Genomic DNA, 20319 nt, shown 5'->3' with positions numbered 1-20319 from the left:
AGGAAAGCCAGCCTCTTCTGGGGGCTCTCTGGCTCCAGGTCAAGACATCCTGCTACCTGTGAGCTTGCAGGTGCCTCGAACACCTCCCTGTCTGCCAGCTCCCCGCTTGTCCTCAGATCTCCCTACCATCACAGCCTCCTCTGGGAAACAAGGGGTTAACCTCTTCTTCCTGTTTGCCCAGACTCGAGCTCATTACGCTGACTAATTGATTCCACCACAGCTAATGGAAAAATGTATCTGCAAGTAATAGATTAATTGGCCACTTGTGATCAGCACTCCACCAGGAACCACCAGCGGTCACGCTGGACCTACTCAGCCCATCCTCCTGGACTCAAGATGGGGAATCAGAGGTGAGGCTCGGAGGGCTTCTGGAGGCACCCCATGTTTCACCAGCCACCACCTCACCACAGGCCAGCCAGCCGGCTCTGCCCCAAAGGAGACAAACAGTGCACCCTCTCCAAGTCATTAAAATGCAAGTGTGTGTGTTAGCTTGAAAAGAATGGAAATCTTATCAGCATAATGAGCTGGGAAATATCAGAACACCAGCATGCTGGGCCTCCCTTACCCCAGTGAGGGGAGGAGGCAGGGTGAGGGGGGGCTTTCCTCCAAAGATTTCAAGTCGTTCATTATAAAGTAACAGCTACCAGTTTCCACACTAACATGTGCTCTCCAGTGCTTGGTCTTATTTAATCCCTGTAACAGCCCATGAGGCAAATGCTATCATTATCCTATTTTATAGGAGGGAAACAGTGTTCAGAGAGAGGTAGCAAGTGGCCAAGGGTCACACAGTGTGGAAATCCAAGAAGTAGCCTGGCAGAGACTGCAGGACTGCAAACCCCCAAACCAGGTCTTCTATCCTCTGATCCTAGGATCAGGAAAAAACAGCTCATTGGTCAAATGTAGCCTGCTGCTTGCATTTGTAAGTAAAGTTTTATTGGAACACGATTGTGTCCCTTTGTGTCACAGCTAGGACAGGCACCTTGAGTCCCTTAGGTCCTTCTCAGGAAGTTTGCAGACCCCAGCGGCCAGGCCAAGTCACCCTCCCCTAGAAGATGCTCCTGAACCTTGATGCAATGAGGGTGGGGTAACTGTGGGGGAGAAGAGCAGGGCGCACCTGGAGACTCTGAGGGCAACACTGAGCCACCAAGATTCTCAGACTGCTTCTCCAGATAAAGAAAGTCTCAGGTAGGTGTGGTGGCTCATGCCTGTAATCCCAGCACACTGGGAAGCTGAGGCAGGAGGGCCACAAGTTCCAGCCCAGGCTGGGCAATTTATTGACTCAGCAAGACACTGAATGGAAATCAAAAAAAAAAAAAAATAGGCTGAGGGGTGGGGATTTAACTCAGTGCAAAGGCTCTGGGTTCGACCCCCACTACTAAGAAAAAAAATTAAGTCTGTTCATGGTCTGGGTCTGTGAGAGCAGACAGCAAGTCAGTAGTGCTGAGAGCTAGGAAGAGATGGAAGCCGGCAGAGGAGGCTGTTGAGAATGAGTCAAGCTTGGAGCTGAAGTCCAGTGGGGAACACGATCTGATCAGAGAGTGACATGGGAAGGAGGCTGGGTGCAGGCCCCTGGTGGATCTGACCTGTGTCCCAGGGCAGGCTTGCTTGAAGACTGGAGGGACCTGGATTAACCTCCCTCCCAGACCTCAGTTCCTCTTCCATAGCAGGGGGTGGCAACAGCGCCATCTGGAGGATTCGAGAGGATGCAGCACACGGAGCACACAGTAGGCACGCGACAAACGCTTTCCAGAGGAGTAAAGAACTCCGCGGGAGGGCTCAGAGGTCAGACTCTGCAGAGCTCCTCCGGGCCCAGTGGCAGTCGGGGAGGAGGGGCCTGCCGCCAGCCTTCTGGCTGCTGGGGGAGTTGTACAAGGCTGAAGAGTCCCCCTAGGCTGTAAAGACGCAAGGATTTTTTCCTTTATATCTCCCCTGTAAGTCACCTCGAAGCATTTTCCTGATCGATTGGCTCTTCGACTCCTTGTAGGAGCCCTCCCCAGGGAACCGTGTGCAGAAAGGAATGGGCCGGTTTGCATTTAGTCACCTTTATCTGACCCAGGAGATAAATCTCTGGGTTTGGTATACCTGCCGGGTGGGGGAGGGTGTCCTGGGAGGCAGGGCTGCCCTGCACAGGGGCTGGTGACCCCCACGATTCAGGTGCTTCTCCCTCCAGAAGGAAGTTGATCGGAGGGTGGAGGTGACTGAGCAGGGACAGGACTTGCAGGGACACGGTGGCAAGGAATGAATTTGAGCCGTTTCTGGGCACCCTGGCCCCCCACTAGGACTCTGGAGCACAGAGCACGCCCACGAGTGGGCCACTAACGGGGGCACTGTGGGCAGGGAAAGGGGTGTGCACTTTGGGAGAGGCTTATGCGCCCTACAAGCCATGTGCTGGGTTCACAAAGAGATTCAAACCCCAGCTCTGCTCCTCCCAACCCCCAGCAGCAAGCATCATCCGGGCAAATGGATTCCCTTCCACGCCTCCTTTGCAAAATGAATATCCACCCACTGCTCTCATAGCTACAGGCCTCACAAAGTGACCTTAAGGATGAAATGAGTTTTTACGTTTAAAGACGATGATGCTTAGCAAGTGGTAAGCTCATCAAAGGTGACAGACAGCTCCCACCCCTGCTGCTGTTGTCATCCTGTCTTTGAGCAGCTGATGCAGAAAAGCAAAGGCTCTTACTGCACCCTGACCCTGCTCCCCACTCCCACTCTTGGGGCTCCCCAGCATCCCCATCCCTAGAGAAAGCTGTCCAGCCGATGGTCAGCTCTATCCACAAACAACCACCAGCTTCCCCGAAGAGCTGGGTTTTGTGCCCAGAGATTCTGAACTTCATCCATTTCCTTTCAGAGGTCTCCTCTTCTGGGTTCTTCTTCCGGATGCCTGGGGAGCTCAAGAGCACCGTAAAGTCGTCTTTCCGAGGGAGGCTCCATTCCTTATGGGCTCCTGGGGACGACAGGGAGGTGGCACTGCTCAGCCCCAGGAAACCATCAGGAGCCGAGGTCCTGCCCACCACAGCGCCTGGAGGGCCATATGAGACTGGCCGGGTCCTGGTGCACCCCGGGAAGTCTGGGGAGGCTCCCTCCCACTGAGGTGGAGCAATGAGGCTCCACAGGCACCTCACACAATGCACTCAGGCGGCTGAATCTCCAGGAGCCTCAGTTTCCCCGATTGCCGAGCAGCGGTACCAGCGCACTGGTGAGACTAACAGGACAGAGCCTTTCCTCCGGGCCTGGCACACTATCTGTGCTCAGCAACGCTGGGAGATTTTAGGGACATAGCCAGCCCCAACTGCAAGCCCAATGCCACACTCTTAACTGCCCAACTTTGGGCAAGTCCCTGCCCCTCCCCGAGACTCAGTTTATCCCGTGTTCTCCAAAGGCTTCCTCTCCACTGGGAGTGTGCTGGGTCTCAGTCGTCCCCAGAGGTTTCACACCTGGATCTCATCAGCATTGCCCCAGGAGATCTGCCCCCTCCTGTGTCTCCTTTCCAGGAGCACAAACGCCCAGGTTTGCCCAGCCAGGGTACAACCCTCATTCTCCGCTTCTTTGAACTGTGTGCATGCACACCACAGCCGCACGCACGCGCACACACACACACACAGGCACACACGCACACGCACACACACGCACGCGCACACACACACACAGGCACACACACACAGGCACACCTTGGCAGAGCAGCCCTCTCCTGCCGCCTCCAACCTCCCCCGCCCAGTCACACGTTCATCCAGAAGTCCTTGTCAGAATGTCCCCCCGGGGACCAGCAGGTGGGAAATGTCATTTTGGATCCATTACTAGAGCTCGAAGGTGCTTAGACACGATCAACACCAATTCCAGCTTCCACCCGGGGAGGAGGGGAGCAGCCTGCGTCTCTGGCAAGGAGACCCCAGTCTGCCACCCGAAGCTGCCCAGTCTGCGGCCCTGGGGGCAGGAAGGGAGGGCTGCGCCGAGAGCCGGGGACCCCAGCCACTCTGTATCCTCAGATTTCCCTGCCATGGCTGATTTGAATAATTCAGCAATGCCGGGTCTCCTGGGCACTATTGTCTTCAGTGAAGGCAAATCAGTCGCCTGCTCGGCCTGTTAAGAGGGCCCCTGCCTGCTGCCTTTTTCTGTAAATCAGGATTAATGAGATGGTGAGGGGAACGCCGAGCCCTGGGCAGAGACGCCGGCAGCCAGCTCTGCGGAGCAGCAGGCCTCAGAAGTGGCCCCGCCCCGATGTCCTCGGGCGGTCTTCGGTGGCAGCCATCAACCTGTGGATAACTAGCTATCACCCAACCTGCCAGGCCCCAGCCTCTCCGCGCGGCCTCCACAGCTCCCAGGAGAAGAGAAAGCAGCAGAGAGAAGACTGCTGTCGCTCCGGGTCCTTGCTCTCAGCCCCCGCCGGGCAGGACGGGGCGGCACCAGGGGCCCCTCCGGTGGCCTTTCCTGCGGCTGCACCAAGGCAGGATAAGGAAGATTCTCCCTGCCCCGGGCTGGCAGAGAGCTTGTTAGACTCGGGCTTCCCCTGAAGGGAGAGCCCCTTGCCTGGCTTTCGACAGCTGTCACTCACACAGGGTACAAGGGACAAAGTCCGCGTGACACTCTCTGGGGTGTCTTTCCCTCCTTCCTCCTGCCTTGTGGCCAGCCAGGTGGGCTCAGATGATGCCACTTGTGTGCTCTGTGATCTTAGGCAAATCACTTAGCCTCTCTGCGCTTCAATTTCTCACCTCAAAAGGGGAAGATTTTGAAAATGACTGGCCCCCGATTTGCAGAGAGGATTCCGAGGCGCACAGACTGATAAGTTCTTACCACTAGCAGACGTGAAGCACACGCTTGTGTGCATTCCTGTTCTATCAGTGTTGTTATTGTTATCAATTCCGGTTCTGCTTAGTCCATGGCTTATGCCAGGTGTTCAGCTGCTACCTGTCCACAGTCTTTAGAAAAGTTTGTAGCAATTTGACAGAGAGCAATTTTATGTCTATTGGATTTGATCTGAAAAACTACAGTCCTGGATATCACAGGTATTTTATCTTTCATTTAATGTGTCTAGTAATTTGTTTTTTACTGGATTTTACAGAAGTGTCATTCTGCAATGGATTGGGAATTTTAAATATCAGTCCCTCGGCACAGAGAGCTTAAAAGGGTGCTCTGGATAAACTCCAACCTGCACAGAAATCCCCTGGGGAGCTTGTTAAATACACTCGCTGATTCAGCCAGCTGGAGCAGGACCTGAGAGTCTGCATTTCTAAAGAGAGCCCCCTACCAGGGAAGCCGAGGCTACTGGACCAGGGGCCAGCGGTGACAGCAGAGGAGGGAGTGGGCTGGCTAATGCTGCACCCCTGTCCAGGAGGGTTCTCCTTTCCTCTAACAGCCTCTCTCCACCATAGAAGCTGCTCGCTGGTCCACCCTTGCCTAAGGAATCACTGAAGCCTCTGGACACATAGGCTTCAGAGTTCAGCCTATTCCCACATCAGAGGCACTTGTCAGGAGTCCTAACCTCAGTAACATCCAATGCCTGTCATGCACTAGCAGAGACTGTGTGCCCTGAAATGCCAGGTGCTTGCTTTGGACTCTTCTGGTCTTTGAAATCATGCCTGTCAGTCCTGAGCACAGTGCCAGGCAGAGCCAGCCCTCTGTGGATGGTAGTTGTGCCACCTAGTATGATTTCATTGTACAAATGCAATCGGTCTCCAGCAAGTCCCTAAGACAGAGGTGTACCTGCTAGCTATTGCTGCATAACAAGCTGACCCAACTCCCTAAAAACTTCAAACAATATCTTCTTAACCACTGTGTCCTTAAGTGCATGAATCCACTGTCTGTTCTGTGTTTCTGAGGCCACCTGTGCAGATCTGGCTGGCATGCATATGTATATGTGGTCATCCAGAAGCCAATTGTGTTAGAAGGGTCTCAGCTGAGATAGCAGAGATCGCTCCTGTCTGTCTCATGTGGTGCTCATCCTCCAGTGGGCTAGCCTGAGCTTTCTAGTGGGGATCACTCAACAGGGGCAGAGAGAACAGAATGCACAAAGCCTCCGGGGACTGAGGCTCAGGACTGATGGACTGATGCTCCTGCCATGTTTTCTGACCATAATAAGCCACACAGCCATCCCAGAATCAAGTAGTGGGGAAATAGAGACTCCACTTCGTGAAGGGGAGAAGGACATGAACAGACAGAGGAGGAGAGCCAGGCCATTTCTGTGGGTTTATCCTCACCACTTCTTTCTAGAAGAGGAGACAGGGGGTCAGAAAGATTCAGAGACTTGCCAGCAGTTGACAGCAGCTAGCCAGGGGGAAAACTCAGCACTTCCTGACTCTAGAAACTGCTCAACCCTTTTCCAGACTCTGTAGGGTGAGGGGGAGCAAAGGAATATTTTGGTAACTCAATTCATCGAAGGAAGAAGATTTTCAGATGTTTTGACATCTCCACTGAGGTTTGCCTGCTCCAGCTCCTGTACCCCTCCCGCCCTCTAACCAGGGGCCTGTTTTCCATCACCTGCTCTCCCTGGCCTCCAGGGCCTTGCAGCTCCAGGCAGTCCAGCTTTCCCTCTTTTTTAATGGTCTCTTTAACACAGGGCTTTTCTAATGAGACAGACTGGAGGGCCTTCATGTCCAGCTGAGCTTGTGTTTGCTTGCAGTGAGGGGCAGGGGGAGACCTGGGAATGCACAGGCTGAGAACCCCCACATTCTGGAGTTGGGGGTTTGAAGGGCTCAGGGGGAAAAAGCACCCCTGTTTAAACACACTCGTTCTCTTGTCCTGGCTCCCTGAGGCTTCTATGGTCCTAAAAATATTTATGAAGCTCCTTGGGATGGGTTGCAGGGGTACAGGGAACTGAGCACATATCTCAAGTCATCCAGACACATAATTTTGTTTTATGTAATAGAGTATAATTCCTAGTAGAGCTTGTATTTAGTCTGTTTTTCCATCACTGGGACAAACTACCAGGCACTTTCCTCATAAAGTTTACTTTGGCTCTCAGTTTCAGAGGATTCAGTCCATGGTTCCAAGGCACGAACATCGCGGTAGAAGGGCCTGGTAACTTCAAACTGCTCCCTGCCCTGTGCCCAGTAAGCAGACATCAGGAGAAGAGCACCAGAAAGATCTACACCCTCTAAAGGCACAGCTGCCATGACTGCTTCATTCAACTGGGCCCCACTTCACAACAGCGCATTCAGCTAGAATCAGTGGGTTGATCCACTGCTGAGCACAGAGCCCTCCGTGATCCAGTCATCTCGCCAGCATCCTCTTTATCCAGTCAGACTGACAATTAAGATTAACTGGCACAAGTCTACCCTTTGTCAACTTGACACCTGATCACATCTCATTAAACCATACTTACTCTCCAAATAAACACAGCAAGAAGTTAATAATTCCACCTAACATGGAGCAAAGATCATGCCTAAAGTAAAAATAAAGTATACTATATATATATATATATATATACACACACACACACACACACACACACACACATATATATATATTCCCTTCCCTAAAGTCTCAACAGTTACAGCACCGCCAAGTCTCCTCTGAGACTCAAGGAAAACTCCTAGCTATGGACCCTTATAAAATTCAAAACCTAAGTTACATATCTCTAATATGCAATGGTGCAGGGTAAGCATTCCCATTCTAAAAGGCAGGAATAAGGGGATAGAAAAGAGTCAGAACAAAGCAAGACCAAAATCCAGCAGGGCAAATCTTTAGTCCTCTAGCTCCATGACCAGTGTCCAGGGCACACAGTGGTGAGATGCAGGTTCTAGGGGTCTTGGGAAGCCCCAATCCCATGGCTCCCACTGCACCTCTGCCTTTGTCCCCACAACTTCATGCACCCAGCTCTCAGAAGCTCTTTGTCCAGCCTCCCGGACCTACCTCTGAGACGGGGTGGAAGCCTTCCTGACCACACTGCTCTCGTATTCTGCACACCCGTAAACCTCCATCATGCAGATGACAAAGAGCTCATGCAGTGGCCTGGACATGGCAGTGGGCTGTGAATGGCTGCATATGGTGAAATGAATCCCAGGGAACCACATCCTACACGGCCTTTCTTAAGCAGAAGGTCCAGAGACTGTCTTCCCAGTTAAAAGTTGTATACTTTTCACCCTTCGGCCTGCAATGAGTGAGGGTCTTGCTTGACTTTGGAGATGTCCTTGAAGTATCTTTTTACTTGTCCTGGCTCAGAGTCCTTTGCATCTTTTTAATGCCACCAGTCTCTTTAGCAACCACACTTCTTTCGGCCCCAGCTCTATCCATGGCTCTTTTCAGACCAAAATTTAAGTTTTTCAAATCTTTCTGCTTTTTTTTCATCCATTTCTTATTATAAATCTGACTAAAAGTAGCCATCGGTACCCACGCCACAACCTGAATGTTGAGCTGCCTTAGAATTTTTTCCTCCAGATTATTAGCCCATAACCATTAAACTCAGATAAGTCTTAGAACATGACCAAAATATAGTCATATTTTTTTGCCAGAATATAATAGTCCATGGCCTCAAGTCCAATTCCCAATAAAGTCCTCTTTCCAATCTGAAACCTCCTGAGCCTGTCCTTTATCATCTGCATTTCTGTCTGCATTTTGAGCTCCCTCCAGAATTGCCTATCAATATCTACCTAAAGCATCCTAGGGCATCTTTAATTCGCATCTCCAAACCTTTCCAAACTGCTCCTGCAAACTAGTTCTAACAGCTTCTGAACCACATGGTCGGGTATAGTCACAGCAAGGACTCCACTTCTCTGGTGCCAATTTTTTATTTGATTGGCTTTGCCATTGCTGGGATGAAGAAATTGATACCCATAACTTAGAGGAGAGGTTTATTTTGGCTCACAATTTCAGAGGTTTAGTCCACGGCTAGCTGGTTACAAGGCAAAAATATCATGGGAAAAAGGCATGGTGAAGCAAATCTCCTCACTTCAAGGCAGCTGGGAAACAGAACAAGCCAGTAAGGTATCAGCAAGAGAAAGACCTCCCAAACACGCATCCCTAGTGACCACCTCCATCTGGCCCCACCTCCTAACAGCACAGGCAGTCATGAACATCACTTCCCCCGTGATCCGATCACCTCTCCAGGAGTCTCTTTCTCCAGTCAAGTTAACGGTTAAGATTAACTGACACATAACCTGAGTTCTTCTAGGTGGCAGAAATTTAATTATAGTCCATGTGGTCCTCTGCCCTCTTTTTCCAAGGCTGTGTCTAAATTCTGAGGGATCAGAGCGTGTCAAACTGAAGAGATTGGCAGCCAAATGCTGCATAACAAATGAACCCAAAGCTTAGCATGTTGAAATGACAGCGAGAATTTACAATGTCACGTGGCCTCTTTGGGTTAGGGTTAGGGTTAGTGCTCTAGATCTCAGTGTCCCGTGAAGCCTCTCTCAGGTAGAAATATGGGGCTGTGGCCACATCTGAAGGTTTGCACAGGTCTGGCATCTCCACCTCCAGGGTGGCTACTCACACGCCTCGTACGGTGATGTTGGGTGTTGCCTGGAGCTCCTGTCTTTCCACCTGCTCCCCTTGTCGGATGTCCTCTGAGCGTGTCATGACACAGATTAGGGGTCCAGGACAGCCAGTGAGGTGGGAGCTGGAAAGCCCTTTCTGACAACCCTCCAACATTCCACATCGCCCCTTCTGCATAATACTAACCACAGGCAGCTCTGATGTGGTGATGGAGGGACTGTGTGGGGGTCTGAATCCCAGGAGAGGGACCCACTGGAGACGTCTTGAAGGCTGGCCACCCATGAGTGTCGGGAATCTTGTTCTCAGCTGTTGTTTAATCCCACTGGCTTCTTTGAGATGTTCTTGCCTGGGTCTGGCGAGCATGCTCATTCTCTCACCTAATGCCTCTTCCCTGTTTAAGGGTACGCCAGAACCTATTCCCCAGCACAGAGAGAATTTTCTGGTCATAGAGACAAGGATGTTTCGCTTTCGCCTTCCAAATCTTTCATCATCCACCCAGGCCTTGGCTGGCTTTTAAAGCACAAAAGCCAAGAACTTGACTCTTCTTATCTGCTTTGTGCTGTGTCATTCTTTCCCCGGGGGCGATCAATGCCTGCCGGGCTGCCTGGCTGCTGCCTGATGGAGGAGACTGGTAGCAGGCCATAAATAAGTGCATGGAACTTTTTCTCCAAAAAAAGTCTTTAACAGTTCAGAGTATTTTCCTGCATGCTGTAAAACATGATGTTAATATAAGTTGTCTTAATCATGTCTGTTTAATTTCAGTACTTTGGATCCACTAACAAACCTGATCTAAAACATCTCCATTTCATAGAGAAAGAAACAGAGATGTGAGGTGACTTGCAAAGCCCACAGGTGGTGGCCCAGCATGTGGGGGGCCTGCGTGCTGCTCAACCCCAGGTTTTCTAACCCAAACCAATGTTCTTGTCACTCCTGCATTACTTTCTTGCACTCAGCCTTTGTCCTCCCTGTAAAAAGATGTTCCTCTAACTACGATGGATTAAGAGATACTGTAACAGGGCTGTTCCTCTGCACAGATTCTCCCTCTCTTTCTCTGGAATTCTCAGTTCTAAAGAAAAGCTGCACCGAAATGATTAAAATGTTAACTGCTAAGTGATCTTTCCTTAAATTTACATAACCCAGAACATCTGGTGACCTTCAGCTCATATGGGAATGTGTAAAATGATGCTTAACTTGCCACCAGGTAACTAAAGAAGCACAGAATCCAGCACCAGGAGGCCCAGGTAGACTGTGATCTTTCCGCCAAGCACACTCTGCACGATGAGGGCCCTGCTCAGTGGCTTTTCTGCTGTGACCCTCCCTTTCTTCCTGCAAAGCCTTTTTGTGTACCTGAGTTCCCCAAGCAATCATTTAGCGGGGGAATAAATAGCTTCCCCCACCTCCTCAGGCTGTAAGCCTTTGAATAAATCTGATTTCCTGCCCAAATCTCATGTCCTGACTATTGTCTTTCAGGTGGTGAGCGGACGGACCGAGCTCCAGTTATAACACAGCTCTCTTAAACTAAGGGGCAAGGGGTTGAGAGATGGCAGCAGAGGACCCAAGGAGACACAGAACTCAACGCCCCTGACATTATACACCAGGGTGCCTCTTGCTTCACCCACAAGGTGAGTTTGACTTTCTGAGTAGGGTGGGTCAGACATGAGGGGCCAGAGCAGCAGATGGACGTACAGCCAGAGCAGCAGGAGACCCCCCCAAAAAAACAGAGGGCCCCACTGCAGCTTCTCCAGAGGAATTGTCAGCATTTTAATTTGATACAGGTTCTAGAAGGTGAACAAGCTGGACCTCCTAACACAGAACACAAGAGAAAGGGAAGAAAATCAAAAGATGCCTCCTATATTTTGGGCCTAAATGAAAAATAAATCATCAGGAACTGTGGGTCACCTCTTCCAAGTGTCACGGCCACACGGGGGGAGTCCGGAGTTAGCTGGCTGTGTTTCTGTTCATGGACCCGGGCCTGGTGGGCAGAAAGGCAGTGGTTTATGCGTTGATGCCCCCCAGGGGAAGCAGTTTCCCTTCCAACTCTCCTGGGATCTGAGAGGGAAGGGCGCAAGTTCCAGAGACTTCAAACCTGAAGTTCAACCCCGAATCTCGGGGTGGCTTTAGGCAAGTTATGCAGTTTTTCTAAGCTTCAGTGTCCTCGTCAGTTAGGATCTCGGTAATGACGTGAGGTGGTTGATGTCATCGTTTTGCGGTGCCTCCAGGAAGCGAGGTGTGGCTATGGCACCACACACGGCTGGCACTACGAGTTCACCAGATGCTGTTTTGTATCAGTTGCTCCTGAAGACACAGAAAACTTCCCTTCTCGCCCCCGTTCCAGGTAGGTGGGGCCACAGGCCTGGTTCTGTGAGTGGAAGGGATAAATATCACTCTCCACCCGGGGCAGGGAGGGCACTAGTCTTGTGCGATGCTCCAGTGTTTCTCATCCCCGACACAGCCTGCAGGCAGCGGAGGGGTCATGTTGTAACTGGAAAGGGTGGGAGAAGGAGCCTGGATATCCAAGTCCCTGCATGGCTCAGAGCTATGCAGGGGACTTCGTGTGAGTAAAAGGTAAACCTTCTTGACCAGGTTTGGGGTTTCCTGTGACGGCATCTCAGCCGATGCTTATCGGTTCCTGACCACAGAGCCGTAGTACTGTAGCAGCACTGACTTTGGACACAGCCGGTATTTGAGAAGACCGTGTCGTCACCCATCATCCCCCCACCTTGCTGCTCCCTCCCAGGACGGGCCCCCAACTCACCAGGGAAGCTTGGACTCGTTAATCCAAAAATAAGGGGAAAACAATCTCTCTTGAAATAACTGAGTCACAGTCCATGTCCCGGGATCATCAGACCACAGAATCAAAGAAAAGCAAAATGAAAAGGCCATAGATGTTGAGGATACAGTGCTAAAGAATCAAAGAATGCTATAAACCAGAGAATCGTAGGAAAGCCGCAGAGCTGCATATCCCAGCTGAGGCTAGGCAGGACTGTGTACCCTCAGGCTCTATCTGCATGACTTGCCCTGCACGAAGGCTTGCTTGGGACCCTTGAAAGAGGGAAGGTGAGGCAAGACGGGCTGTGATCCTTTGGTTCGTACAACCCTGCCAGGAAATCTGTGTGTCTCTTTGTGGAGCTACACTTGTTTCCTCACAAATAGTCTCTCTCTGACCGAATTGAAGTCAGGGATTTCTGAGTCCTGTTCTCAACAAGGCCTTGACCTCCAACCCTGTCCTCACGGGGCCTTTGAAGCCCAGTGGTAGCCAGTCTTGCTGTGTCCGTTTGGAGAAAGTCCCCTCCCTGGATATCCAAAACTCCTTCCTACCTGGTCAGACTCCACCTCCCTCTGCCCTGCTCTGGCTGGTCTGAGTCCCTCCTGACCCACCTTCAGAAGAATCCTAAGTCAGTCTAGCAAGAACACTTTCTTCCTGTGTTCGCTGTCTCGCCTGACACCTTTGACCTATCCCTCGGCCACAAATCCACACTTGTTCTCTTTGTCCCCCTAGTTGAGCCCCATACCTATGTTAGCCTTCTGGTCGCTAAGACGTGATACCCAACTCCCACAGTTTGAGGAAGGAGAGGTTTAATTTACTTGTGCGTTCAGTCCGTGGTTGCTGGGTCCAAGGCCGAGATGTCCTGGCAGGGGGACTGGGGGAGCAGAGCTGTCTGGCTCATGGTGCTGGGAAAATAGAGCAGGGAGCAGTCACAGACCCAAAGGCCCCAGCTCTGTGACCATCCGGACACCGACAAGTGGGCCCCACCACCCTCTGGGTGAGTCCCAGAGCTAATCGAGGGGAGACCCCACCCTCAGCAACCACACCCCACCTCTCTCCCCTTTGGCGATATTCCTGAGTGCAGGCTGCCTAACCATCTCACAAGCGCCAGAATAACTTTTTCTTTCACATTTTTCATCCAGTGCCTCGTGATAACGGTGAGAGTCGATTTGTGGGTGTGGAAAGAATATCTCCAAATAAAACCCCATAAACCAAAGAAGCAGAGCATGTCAGGTGGAAGCAGGAAGCAAACTTGAACCCTTCTGGCCCTTCAGGATTGCCCCTCCTTACGTTCCTTGGGAACCCCAAGCGTAGCTAGAAAACTCTTAGCGACCACTGCACAGTGAGATGGGTGTTTGCATCTCAGAACCACTGCTGCCCTCCTCGTGTGCGTCCCTATACCACGGAGGAGAAGCCTTGGAGCTCCCTTCCTAGCTCCCTCCCTAGCTCCCTTGCCAGCAGAGCTCTGGTCCACACTGTCCCAGTGTGAAGTACCCGTGTGAGGTTTGCGGAACAAGGGAAAAGAAGAAGGCACTGCTGTTCCACCAGCTCAGACAGATGCTCGGCTTCAGCAGAGAGCACAGGGCCTTGTTTTCAAGCAGCCCCCAGCTCACTCTGGCTGATCGCCCATCCTGGTCCCACAGGCAGCTGAGAACATCATCAGCAGGGCCGTGTCATCTCCGCACACCCAGCCATCCTGAAAGACGCAGCTATTTTCTGACCTTCCAACAATTTGTCAAGCATCGCATCTCCTGTGCTAAATCTCTGCCTGCACGACACACTGGGAGAGGTTGAGAAACTCCAGACGCACCCTGCCGATGATTGAGTCAGGAAGCCTGGCTCCTGATCCCATCCGTGTGTGCTACTGATGACAACAACCACCGGCACAGCTCGCATTTTCCCCCTGCGTGTAGCAGGCACGGTGGTGTGGAGCAATTTACCCAGCCTACCCCACGGAGGGAGCCACCCTTGGAGAAGGTTGTTGGGAGGGAAATTCCACGCCTCTTCGCACTCTTCTGTCCCTATGGTAACCATTCTTCAGCTCTCCGCCAGAGGAAGAAAATTCAGCGCCCTCTTCGGTGACTGCATAAGATGTGTATTGTGCCCGGAAGTGGTTGCAGGTGGGGTTACGTGTCACAGAGTCAGCAGCCACCTGCGTGGCTCTCTCTAAGCAGAATCATATCCCTGGGAATTCCCGGGCACCCCTTCTTCGAGTGTCTGCAGAGGCTGGTAGAGTACATGCATTCACCATGCCTGATAGGACCCACCCAGCTCCCTCTTGCCATAGACGGTCCTGAGCATTCAGGAGCCAGAATGGCTTCCTTGAACCTGGGCTGAAGAATACATACTCCTCTTCCTCATTTGATTATTCCTTACTGTGCCTCAACTCTGCACAAAAACCCACAGGGATGGGGAGATAAAGGACCAATCAGGAATCTAGCATCTCCCATCATAATGCTTTGCTGTTACTAACAAGGCTTACCCCTGGTTGCTATTAGAAGGCATTAAGGCTCAGAGAAGGAAAGTAACTAGCCTTGTGTCGCACAGCTAATAAGCGGGAAGAACTCAATTCAGCTCGGCCTACCCCGATTCTGGGCCTGCCTGTGTCATCACTGTGCTACGTTTCCTTTCTGGGTGAGAGAGGGTGGTGTGGGGCCTTGGAGAGCTCATCAGACCCTTTTGGGTTGCAATTTTCACCTCTATCAAACGAGAGGACCCTTTTCAAGGTTACTTTGGGTCTGAAATCCCAAGACTTTGCAACGAGTTCTCGGTAGAATGCCGCTGCCTCTCTCTAGCCTCTTCCATCAGAATAGGGGCTGGCATACAGCAGGCGTTTAATAAATGCTTCACTCATAAATATTTCACTCTGGCCTGACCATCACACTTATCCTTGGTGAGCATGAGATGCATTTGCTGCTATGACTTTCGAAATAACTGGGAGGAAGGAGGGAAGGAGGGAGGTTCACAGTGCTGTGTTTTTAGTTAAAATACTAGGAGGGGAGGGAGAGAGAGACAGAGATAGGCTCTTTTACTCACCCTCTTTAAACAATCCTCAATTCCTGCCAAAGCAAGACCCGCAGCCTTCTTCACCTATAACTACCCCTGTCTGACCTGTATGTGAAATGGGCACACAGCACCTTAACCTCTTTATTTTGCCAAAGACCTTAGGCCATGACCTTCAGCGATGACCTTGCCGCTTCCAGGCTGCGAGCCTTAGAAAGGCAGGGCACTCCTCCTCTCTGCGCTGCCCGTCCTGCAGGGCGGGCCTCATGGCCGGGTTCCTGTCATCTGCCTCACCCCGCACTGAGGACATGATGGAGGCCAACTTCCAAAGCACCTGCACGCCCGGCCCGTTCCCTCCTCCTATCAGCCCTCTCGGGCTCCGTCATCAGCTGCAGTTGGACGGGAAGGAGAAGGATGCCTGCAACTCTCTGCTCCGCCCCATCCCCTCCGCAGCTCGGCAGCCCTGCCCTGCTCTGAACCCGAGCTCTCCTGTAAGGCGGCCCGGTCGCCTCTCCTCTGCAGAATGGCCGCAGCGGCTGCTGAAGGATTGTCCATGCTGCTGCTCACTCTCCTCGCTTTCCCTGGGGGACCTGCACCCGGCCCGAGGCCACCTGGGGCATGACCTGGGGGCCCCTCTGCCTGCAGGAGAACACACCACCTTTTGTTCTTGCCCGCATCCCTGGGAAATACTTCCAGGGCAATTACTTCGGCTTGAAGCAAAAGTTAACGTTACTGACAGGCTGCTCACCACCGTGCCTATTTGTAATATTGATGAATCAGGAGCCGAGCCTGGCCCAGGCTGTGGGTACAAAGTGCCCAGAATATTCATGAGCCTTGCTGCCATTCCTTGATGGCATCGCTCCCCCGTACGGTGCCATTATTCCACCGCACGTCACTCGGCCCAACGTGAGGCTGGCACTGCCTCCTGCCCGGAACCAGGCCACAGTGAAAGGACCCATGAGCCCCTCCGCAGCACACAGTGGGAAGCCGCCTGCATTCACCTTAGAGCTCATCCATCTGGGAAAAGCCATGGAACAAAGCAACAGTTGGCGGCCTCCTGCCTCTCCCCCCGAGCCAAGACCTGGCCTGGACCTGTGAGGAATCAGGACGTGTTCCCTAGTAAATATCCTCAGCCCAGAGAGAGATCGCCTGCCCGTCTCCATGCCCTTACCAAAGCCAGGCTGTGAGGGGATCCAAGTTGCCCTGTGCTTTTCTGGTTAAACATTTATCCTGTGGCTTTTGTAGATAAATAGGTACGTATATGTGTCCGCATCATTGGGGTTAAATATTAAGAAGATCTACAGGCAGGGCCCTGGTCAAGCAGAATGAAATGAAACCCAGGGCAGGAATGTCAGCTCCGATAGGGCCGGAGGGAAGCGATGACGGACTTCAAGGCTGACCCATGGCCAAGGGGCCGAGGCCACGGCAGTGGGAAGCAGTCGCGTGCCCTCCTCCCGTCCTAAGGAAGCTGCAGACTCGGTGGCTTTTCACCCCTCGCCTCGCTCCACCTCCTTTCCTCTCTTCTCCCCCTTCTCTCTCCTCCCTCCGAGGCAGCGTGGCCTGGACAGCCTTCCCAACCTGTCCTCCCTGGGTCGCTTCCAGACACGACTGTAGTTTGGAATTGCATTTGATTAGCTTTTATGAGGTGGCTTCCTCGACGTGGCGCAAGGCGCAGAATATGTCAGAGGCCTGGCAGAGACTTGAATGGAAACGATTCTAATTACGGGTGATAATTTTTGCATTCCAACATAAAACAATGTTACAAAAAATCCCATTACAATGGTTAAAAGACAAATCATTTAGCAAGAGTCTCTCTTTATTACTTTATTAGACAATTCACAAGGCAACATTTTGAACGCGGGGACCGTGTGAAGCCCCAAGGCTATCCAAATGCAAGTTGCACTAGGAAAACCGAGTTCATCTCTTGTCATTAGTCAGAGAGTCAAATGCAATCAGGAGGGCTCCAACTGGCTTGTCAAATTAGCCAGCTCTTCCCATCACTGGCGTGGCAGAGCGCTGCAGGCCGGCTGAGGGCCCAGCTCTGAGAAACGGCACGGAGCTACCGCCCCAAAGGGTCCGATCGCCTCCCCCGAGCAGCATCCGAGCCCCCGGGGTCCCTCCCCAACAGCGCATGCGCATGCCCGCCTGCCCTTCCCATGGGGGAAGCGGGTCTCGTGGCTTGTTCTGGCCAGTGACGTGAGGACAGAAGTGATTCGCGTCCGTCCCCGGGTGGGATCTTTAAGGACGGTGCTTCCTCCTCCGAGTCTCTTTTCTCCTCTCCCAGACCAGCAGTGTCCCAGAGGCCGCCCTGCTGACCTGAGTCACAGGTAAAAAACTAGAGCAGCAAGCGGCAGCTTTGAGGTCCACAGATTCAACCAACTGTACTGACCTTTTTCATCACTGTTCGTTACATAATGCAGTGTAACCACTGTTCGTGTGCATGTGAACCTGTTAAGGGGACAGGTCACCTGGAGATGACTTCAGACAAGCGGGAGGATGTGTGTTAATGCTATGCAAACGCGACCCCATTGTATAGGAGGAATTTGAATGTCTGTGGATTTTAGTATCCTTGGGGGTCCTGGAACTGAGCCCTCAAATCAACCCCCAAGGGACGACTTACAAAACAGATGTGTGACTAATAGACAACCAATACAAGCGCAAACTCAACTTTTGCTTTTCATAGGGTGGCTGGCCATCCCGATTTGTGAAGGTCTGAGTGGCTTCCTAGGACGTGTGACTTTCAACTCTAAAATCGGGACAGTTTCAAGCAAGACAGCTGCAAGCAAGGAAGCCACAGATGATTTTGGAGAAGTCTGCTACCTCAGCGTAACCTGGGTGAAGCTGACTGATACACTCTCACTCTAGAAAGGAGGAGACCAAAGACCAGAGAGGCGGGAGGCTTGGTCAGTGCAGAGCAGTGTAAAGACAGGAGGGACGTTTTGCAGCCCAGCGAGTCCGCGAGGTCTCCTGGATCTGCCCAACGTCAAGGCAGATCGGCTCCTGCCTCGCAGAGCAAGAGACCCCATCCTGGGGCGGAGCTTGGTGCCCAGCGTGCTTAGCAGGAAGTGAGCGCTCTTGGAGCAACCCTTCCAGAAGAGAAGAGAGAGGAGCAGAATTGGGAGAGGCAGAAGCTGGGCTGTGATGAAGACCTAACGGGGTGGGGCAGGTGGAGCTACTGCGGGCCAGAGCAGGGGTCCGACGGTGTCTGCTGTTTCCCCGCGCCCGGTGTGGGCAGCCCTCCGAAGTGAGGCAGGGCTCCTGGGCTGGGCCGCCCCGAAGAGGGCCGGGCTCTCAGCAGTTGTGGAGGTGAACCCTTCCTTCCGTGGGGGACCCAGCGGCGCCTCACGGTGCCCCAAATGGAAAGTTACCTAAACACTCGGAAGCTCTACCTGCATCTGTGAAATGGGGCCAACGCTGTACGGATCGCTGGTCCTGTGTCGCTGTTGATACCATGTCCGGGCCGGGCTAGGAGCATGGCGTGCACTGCAGCGTGTGGGGAAGGGTGAGCGGAAACGCGCGACGTGCTTGGAATTATAACGGGCGCACCACGAGTTGACCGTTGTAGCAATTACTGTTAACACTGGATCCCTTGCACTTTCTGCGGCCCGCTCCTTGCTGGCTGGTCTGTACCTCCTCTTCCCCTATCTGTCATAGTCAGAGGGAGCTCTCACGCAATGCAAATACTACTCAGTCGCGCCTCTGCTCTCGATCCTTTGATAGCTCCCTCTTACCTGCTCAGTAAAGCCTGCACTTCTTCCCGTGACTTCCAAGCCTTCTCATAATCTCCCTCCTCCAAAGTCCACACCTCCAGGCTCGTGGCCCAGGTAGATTTATCTATTCAACTGCTTTCCTTTCCTTCATACTTTGGCTCAAGACGTCCACCCACCTGGACGCCTTCCCCACTGGTGAACCCCAGCTCCTCGCTCAAGACCCAGATTGGGCGGCCGGTCGCACACAGCCCCTGGGCTTGCTCGAACGACACGGCCAGATTCGGATCGTCTCTCACCCGGTGAGCACCAGGTTTGGGAAGCCCTGATTTTTTTTTAACTATGAATCCCCACGCCCCACGGGAGGTGGTGCTGCTGTACAGTAGGTGGTCGGCGGAGTCTTCCCGGATGGAGAATGCGATAAACACGGGAACTGGGGGAGACTTCTCCACATTTCAATGAAACCTACCTAGAAATTCAACTTGAAATCCTTCAACGGCCGGCAGACCTACTAACCCTGGAGGGAGGACGCCCTGTGATCAGCGATGGTTGCTGTGTTTGGAAGACGTGCTTTACAACTGCAGGCTGGGCTGGTGCTGGACAGACTGCGGGGCGGGAAGAGCCAGCTTCTAGGACCCCTCGGGCCCTTGCTGGACCCTGGGCAAGTCCCTTCCCACTCTGAAGCTCAGGTCTCCTACTGTAGAATGAAGGGCAGGGACAGCTCCCTGGAGCACACACACAGCCCGCAGGCAGGGGCTCCGCGGCCCTTTGGCTCCTCCTTCAATAACACCTCCGAGGACACCCGCAGACCCGCGCCCCCATCTCCTAGTGCGCCCTCTGCAGGCCGGGACATAGCTCTCCTCCCGTCTGTCCCTGCGCCCTGAAGGCCCCACCTTCGCCCACTGTGCCTGCCCCCTACCTCCCCCGCGGGATCCTTCAAAGCATGAAAACCCCGACAGATGAATGAATGAATGAATAAGGAGAGGCGGTGGTAGGAACCTAGAAAGAGATTCTTGGAGAGGGGTAAGGAAAAGAGAGTCAAGGGATTGAAAGTGATCAAGATGTGTTACTTGCACGCACCAGTTCTGCAGAATGGATGCTACTACTCTGTATTGCTAACACATACTTTTTTTTATCGCATGATGTATCTTTCATGATGTACTTATTAAGGGTTGAGCTGTGTCTCCCCCGAAAGACGCTAAAGTCCTTCCAGGCCCCACAAATGGGACCTTATTTGGAAATAAGGTCTCTTTAGAAAATCAAGATGAGGTCACTGGGGGCCCTGATCCCATGGGACCCTGGCGTTATGTAAAAGAGAACTTAGGACACAGAACCATGGAGGAGGACGACACAGAGACACAGGGAGAATGCCACGGCGAGCCAGCGGACAGCTGGGCCACCGGAGATGCCAACACC

General features: G+C 52.5%; 1 long non-coding RNA gene across 2 annotated transcripts; it reads right to left on the bottom strand.

The window, feature by feature from the left end:
* Window positions 1–11184: 11184 nt before the first annotated feature.
* Window positions 11185–14184, bottom strand: LOC104848017. 2 transcript variants are annotated; one of them, XR_776279.2, is made up of 4 exons: window positions 14004–14184; window positions 13012–13098; window positions 11513–11785; window positions 11185–11398 (listed from the first exon to the last, which is right to left on the bottom strand). It is a non-coding gene; the product is annotated as an uncharacterized LOC104848017 (long non-coding RNA). The 2 variants fall into 2 exon arrangements; XR_776278.2 differs by having other exon boundaries at window positions 11185–11785.
* Window positions 14185–20319: the final 6135 nt, after the last annotated feature.

Source organism: Fukomys damarensis, unplaced genomic scaffold (genome assembly GCF_012274545.1).
Source record: "Fukomys damarensis isolate Sample0158 unplaced genomic scaffold, DMR_v1.0_HiC HiC_scaffold_12, whole genome shotgun sequence".
Classification (NCBI taxonomy): domain Eukaryota; kingdom Metazoa; phylum Chordata; class Mammalia; order Rodentia; family Bathyergidae; genus Fukomys; species Fukomys damarensis.
This window is presented reverse-complemented; position numbering and strand designations above follow the sequence as displayed.